The 7,251-nt window shown below is 42.2% G+C and overlaps 1 long non-coding RNA gene across 1 annotated transcript; it reads right to left on the reverse strand.

The window, feature by feature from the left end:
* Positions 1-514: 514 nt before the first annotated feature.
* LOC123638288 lies at positions 515-5,816 on the reverse strand. The gene is made up of 3 exons (XR_006735290.1): positions 5,800-5,816; positions 3,115-3,264; positions 515-528 (listed from the first exon to the last, which is right to left on the reverse strand). It is a non-coding gene; the product is annotated as an uncharacterized LOC123638288 (long non-coding RNA).
* Positions 5,817-7,251: the final 1,435 nt, after the last annotated feature.

Genomic DNA, 7,251 nt, shown 5'->3' on the forward strand with positions numbered 1-7,251 from the left:
ACATATTAAATGGACATATTTGATTTAGTAGCATACATTTAAATGTTTAAAATATGAGGAGTGTTCAAGGAATGCCATTTCACTTAGCAGTCAGTGCTAACATCATTTTTTGAAACGCTCCCCATTTCCACGATGTAGCCAAAGCTTTATTTATCATCAGATTTGCATTTTGTGATGTATTCTTGAGCTAGCCAAACTCATCTAAAAGCAAGCTCATTTAATGCAAAGTAGATTTAAATGTGACTGCTTTAAAATGGACCACCCTGTTTAAATGATCCTCCGGATGTAATTAGAAGAAACTTGAGTTCCGTGGATAGGAAAAAAGGGCGAACTAAATGATTTCCCTCTCCCTGGGTAATTTTTGAACATGCACCAGTAAAACTGCTTATCATGAAATGATTTATTTTTAATGTAACTTTCCCACAAATGGTTTAACTGGAGGTCGTTGAGGACTGAAGCACCACATTTGAACAGACATCAAAAGTGTGTAACAAACCACGGTGTTTACAGCTTCCGGCATTCCTGTCTCTTCAGACAAGAAAGAACGAGGGAAAGAAAGACAAAAAGAGCAAACAGAGACAGAAAAAAGAAAAGAAACAAACAAAAAAGTAGGAGAGTGGTGAGACAGTCTATACTCTAATTTAACTTATATTCAGAAGCATCTTGTCATCACATGAGTGAGCTAAGACTCTGTCACCCTAACTCAACTTCCGTCCCAGCAGCAGTGAGTGATGGTAATGTGATTTGGGAGCTATTCACATAAAAGGTTACCATCCAAATAGGATCTGGTAGTATTAGCATGCTTGTCAAATCTCCCATCCTCTACACAATGAAGAACCGCAAAACAGAGCTGCCTCTTCCCAAGCCCTGATGGAGCCAAGCTTGGTGCCAGCCATTAAAAATAAAAGCCCGTTAAACTTTCAGGACATGCTTGCACATTTTTGGGCGCCGCCAAGTTTTCGAGATTTGAGCCAGTTCAGTGATAGTATCAGCAGACCAGCATCTCCTAGGCAATGAAAGTAGTTGCCATGGAAACCCCAGAGCTGCACCCATCAACAGCTTTACAATTTTGACAGTTCAGAAAGTGACTATTTAGGAATTTCAATTAGAGCAGAAATATACACATTTAGATGAACAAAATGCTTTAAAAGTCTATAGGAAGTGATTTAGATATATATTTTAAATCAGAAGGCAGACTCCTAAATATATTCTACATGTAGGAACGAATTTCAGGAATAATGTAAAAAGCACTCGGTAAAGAAAAAAGATGTTGAAGTTCTTTTATCCCCTTTCTTTCCTTGGAAGGGAAAATAGGCATCAAGAATAAATAAGTTGTGAAAAATGATCAGCGGATTTTTTTTTTAACGGGGTAGCCACAATATGCCATGCTTGTTAAGTCAGAACTTGCGCATATTATTAAGAAATATTTTAGAATTTTTTATTTGCCAATTCCTCGTTATTTGTACAGTTCTGGCAGGGTAGCCTTTCTCACAACTCTGCTGTGAGAGTTAGAACTCTTCTTTCGTTTTACTGGTAAGGGAAATTGAGATTCCCGAGGATGGGAGATGGGCTCCAAGGAGTGGATTCCAAATCAGGATCAGACCGCAATCATGTTGGACGCTGGTTACTCTTTAACTCATGGATGACAACAGCTGGTCAAATGGAAAGAGCAACATCAACAAATCCCTCCAACGGAGAGTCAGACCCCGCTAAAGAAAAATAATACGTGAAGCTATTTTAAAAACAAAACTCAGATCTGTAACAAGAAATAGGTCCTATTATTGGAGTTACCCAATGTTAATAGTGATGTTAATTTGCACTGGTTAATACTAATAGGAATACTAATAACAGATTCACTACCAAGAATAGCTGTGCTAGCTCTCCTGCCTGGTCTCCTCTGTCAGATTCAAGCTCTGTGCCCCCAGAGACAGACCCATGGACTGCTTCGCCTGGACCCACTCGCCTCCTGCTTTTGTCTGGTTTTGGCACCAGAGACATAGAGAGGACATCAGAGGGTGGGAGGAGGGAAAGGTCAGTATGCTCATCCCCCCAATCCGCACCCCACCTCTTCCATAGCTCCAGGCTGGGGCCATTGCTAGTCCTTGGTCATGTCGCCATGCCTCACTGATTCCTAAAACCTGCCACCACCTCTGTAAATAGCATCAACATTAAATAACTCCCCAGGTTAACTCTTTACTCTGCCATTTACGCCCTGCCCAGACCTGACTGTTATAATGGTGAACATTTATATGCATCTCACACACATGCTAACTTTATCCCTGTCACTACCATAGACTCTTCATGTTTATTTAGGCTCTGCAATAACCCTTATAGGTAGATGCTGTCACTATACCCATTTTACAGATTTAAAAAAATTAAGGCAGGAACTTTGGAAATGCTTTTCACATTTATTATTTCCTCGATTGTCATGAATCCCTTATGGGGTGAGGGTAAGGGAACCGTGATGCCAGACAGCAGAGTGGGGATAGAACTCAAGGGCCCTCAGCTATGAAGCAGATTTCTGGGTCTCCTCGCCTTGTGGGTGTTCTCTTGCCCCTCCTGACACTTATCTCTGGCTTTCTCCAATGGGAGGTGTAGGATTCCATGATAGTGTTTTCATCCTCAGGTCTGGCTTTCTGCCAGCAACCGTCACATGAGGGACAAGAGGACAAAGATTAGCCTGAGTAGCAGTGCTGCTGCCGAGGGCAGCGAGGGGATGGCCTCTGGCTTCTCGTGGCTCATGGGTCCTCTCTCAGGGTGGTTTTTAGCGTGGTACCTGGGTAAATGGGGTGCTCACTTACTGGTGATGTTGGGGTACCTTGTGATGTCTTTAAATCAGGTATCCAGGACTACTTTGGGGCAAAGGGGATGAGGAAAGGGAAGGCGGTTCCTAAGTCAAAATCTGCTAAAAGGTTTTTAAAATTCACATCAAGGAAAGTTGTTTAGAATTCACCCCATGAACACTGTGCCTGCTGATCTGCCAAGATCTTCTCCTTCCTGCCCCCACACCCGTGTTCCCTCACCTGCACCTCAGCCTGCAAGTTGCCCTGTTGGATCGTTTCCTTCTGGCTCTTTCCTAAGGTTTTCTTGATGTTCATTTTAGTTCAGTGTTACCTTCTGGGAGAAGTGAGGGGGCAGAAGGTGTGATTTGTCCCGGGTCCATCGCTCCAGGAGGGTGGCACTGGCTGCTTTCGTTGGTAATTGCAGGTATGTGCTGCTCGGCCACTGAAGATCACCCACCGTCCTGGGCACTGAAACAAAGAACTAAAGCAAACAGACAAATCAACAAACCTACAGACAAAATGCCTGGCATGGAAAGACCACGAAGGCCAAGCGGCCTCTCACTGGGCACTGAGACAAAGAATTGAAACCAAACCAAACGAAAACCAGTAAAAACACACACAAAAATTCCTGGCCTGGAAAGATCTTGAAGGTAAAGAGACTTTTCATTCACTACTGTTCCCCCAGAGCCTGGCCTGAAACCTGTAACATAAAAAGCACTTAATAGAGATTTGATCAATCAGTGGGTGAATAGATGAATGAATCTTCTATTCACGGATAAGCACACAGCTGTGGACAGAGGTGATGAGCAACAAATAATGGGAGAAGAACTTGAGACAGCGTTCTACTGCTCACTCCAGTGGAGATTTCCTGACTGCCCGGGAATGGCTGAGACGGGGCTAGGACTTGCTTGCACGAGTGCAGGACTTCCTGGGTCGTGGAGGTGGGGGGCTCGCAAGCCTGGCTGGGAGGCTGCAAAGGTGGGAAAAGGTCATTGACATCTCAGTGCTCCTTTCTCCAAATGGCTTGGAGCTGCCAGCCAGAGTCAGGATTCCTCTTGCCTTCTTCCAGCATCAAGAATATGGGTCTGAAAAGGAGGGGAGAATCCACCCCTGGAGGAGAGGGCTAAAGCCTGGGGCATGCAGCAGATCTGGGCCACACTCATCAAGCTGTGTCCAAGGTCCACGTACAAGTTACAGCTATGAGCTCAGCTGTCTACTTTTAATATTTGTCCAATGAAGAAGTCCCAGTTAGCAACTTTGCTTCATGGCTAACATCACCCCAGATCTCCCTCATTCATTTCAAAGATAGTAGCAGGAAGCAAGAAGCTCAGTCTCTCCGGGACTCTGGTCACACACGGTGATGAGTAACAGTACACAATATACCAGCCTCGGTCTTATCCATGGCTGATTGACGTGTGGGAGGTCTTGGAGCCTCCAGGTGGGCACAGACTAGAGGAAGGACTTGAAAGCTCAGGCTCATCTGGAGGGCTGAAAGATCATTTCTTTCCTTGGAGAGGCATTATGTTGACTCAAAAAATGCTGGAAAGGGAATGGAATAGGAGCTTGACTTTGCTTTATTTTTTTCTCTCTTAGGCAAGAAGGATAGGCATTTAGGGCTTTCCCTTGGTATCAGAAAGATCATTGAAAAAATACACATTTAGCCAGAAAAAAAGAGAGAAGAAATACAGCATTATTTTTGCAATTTATGCTGGTTTCAAAACTCAACCTCTGTCATCAGACTTCCCTGGGCAGTCCTAGTGCTTGTTCTCCAGTTCATTTTTCCAATGCCGATTCTAACCTTTCCATTTTCAATTGCGGTGCAAAGAAATTATCACTTATTCTTTACTTTCAAGCAATTTGGAGGTTTTGGACTTAAACAGCTATGACTTTTGGTTAAAGAAAAAAAATCTTAGGACATTTGTTGTTTTGAAACAAATTGCCTACATTATTTAGAAAATTCACACCATTCTTATACTGATCCTCTCAAATGTTTACAATTATATAATGCATTTAAATGTCACTTTATTTCTCAAGCACGTTTATGTTCTGGCTCATGGCCACACCACAGTGCTGTGATGCAGCTCAGCAGAGGTACCCACCCCATCCCTGAGACACAGAGACAAAATCATAGACCCAGTGCCACCTGGCTTCCTAGTGGGCAACAGGATTTGAACCTGAATCTATCTGAATCCTAAGTATGTGCTCTTGCTGATATAGCTGCCTTGAGGTTGGGTTTCCTCTAGGCACATCTGCTAAACCTCATTCTTTAGTATCATTTTAACCCCATTTAACCAGAATTCTTTCTGCCCTTAGAAAAGCAGATCCTGTGTTAGGTCAGGGGGTATAGAAATGAGTAGCTCACAGTCTATTCAAGGAAACAGGTGCTTAAAGAAATATTTTGCAATGAGTCTTCAGATCTTTGCTGTGAACTTTCAGAGCCCATATTAAAAACATCCATGGAAAAACCCACAACACACACACACATGCACACAAACTATTGCCCACTGGGGGAAGATGAGGTCAAGTACACTTATATGAAGCAGGAGAAAATGATTTCCTTGGCCTCGTCTAATTGATTTCATAAAGGATTGTGGTCCACCTTTAGATACAATGTGGCAATGATTCCATTTCTCCAAGGAGGAACTCTGACGTTCGTAAGATCATTATGGGGCTCTTCTGCTATTCCCAAAGCAGTTAACGGGAGAACGATGGACAGCCAGCATCCTCACTCATTAGTGCTTTCAGGGACTTCAGCCAGATCGATTCCACAGCCTTCTACCCTTTCTTCTGCAGCCTGTCACGTAGTCCTTGAGTGGGAACTGCTACAGGGCTTGAGGCCTGAATCTTTTAAACTTTTTAAAAAGACTTCATTTTCTAGAGCAGTTTGAGGTTCACAGCAAAATTAAGCAGAAGGTGGAGAGGTCCCCATCCACCCCCTGGCCGTCCCCACACACAGCCTCCCCACTATCAACAGACTCCACCAGAGAAGCTCATTTGTTACAATCAGTGAACCTACATTGACATATCATTTTCACCCAACGTCCATACTTTACATGAGGGTTCACTCTTGGTGTTGGACATTCAATCTATGGATTTGAACAAATGGATAGTGGCATGATATCACCACCATTGTGATATCATGCAGAGTAGCTTCACTGCCCCAGGAATCCCCTGTGCCCCACCTGTTCACCCCACCCTCTCCCTAACCCCTGGCAACCACTGATCTTTTTACTGTCTCCATAGTCTTGCCTTTTACAGGATATCATATAGTTGGAATTATAAAGTATGTAGCCTTCTTAGATTGGCTTCTTTCACTTTGGTAATATGCATTTAAGTTTCCTCCATGTCTTTTCATGTCTTGATAGCTCATTTCTTTTTAGTGCTGAATAATATTCCATTGTCTGGATGTGTCAGAGTTTATCCATTCACCTCCTGAAGGACATTTTGGTTGCTTTCAAGTTTGGGCAATTATGAATAAAGCTTCTATAAACATCTGTGTGTAGGTTTTTGTGTGGGCATAAGTTTTCAACTCATTTAGGTCAATACCAACGAATATCATTGCTGGATCATACAGTAAGAGTATGTCTAGTTTTATGGAAAAATGGCCAAGTTGTCTTCTAAAGTTTCTGTACCATTCGGCATTCCCAATAGCAGTGAATGAAAGTTCCGGTTGCTCCATATCCTCACCAGCAACATTTGGTGTTGTCAGTGGCTTTTGGCTATGCTAATAGGTATCTCATTGTTGTTTTAATTTGCATTTCCCTGATGACATATGACATGGAGCAGCTTTTTATATGCATATTTGCCATCTGTATATCTTCTTTGGATAGGTGTGTCTGTTAAAAGTCTTTGGCCTATTTTTAGAAATCAGGTTGTTCCATTTCTTACTGTTGAGTTTTAAGAGTTCTTTGTATATTTTAGATAACAGTCCCTTATCAGATACGTCTTTTGAAAATATTCTCTCCCAGTCTATATCTTGTCTTTTCATTCTCTTGACAGTGCCTTTTGCAGAGCAGAAATTTTTAATTTTAATGATGTCCAGCTTATCAATTATTTCTTTCATCATGCCTTTGGTGTCATTATCTAAAAAGTCATTGCTAAGCCTAAGTACCTCTAGATTTTCTCCTATGCTATCTTCTAAGAGTTTTATAGTTTTACATTTTACGTTTAGGTCTGTGATCCATTTTTAACTTTTTATATTGGAAAATTTAAAATATATGCACATAAGTAAAGAGAAGAGAATAATGACTCCACAAACCCATCATCTATCACCAGTGTTAACCATTATTAACATTACCCCAATCTTATTTCAGTTATCTTCCCCTTCCAGGTTGGGGTTTGGTTGGTTGGTTTGTTTAATATGACATTGTTCACTCCTACCTACTTGGGAGAGGTTAACTTTTCAGGCAGCAGTTAGAACAGGGACCTGACCCTGGTTCCCAGAGAATTTTCAAAATGGACCAACTAG

The sequence above is a fragment of the Lemur catta genome, chromosome 5, assembly GCF_020740605.2.
Source record: "Lemur catta isolate mLemCat1 chromosome 5, mLemCat1.pri, whole genome shotgun sequence".
In the NCBI taxonomy this organism is placed as follows: domain Eukaryota; kingdom Metazoa; phylum Chordata; class Mammalia; order Primates; family Lemuridae; genus Lemur; species Lemur catta.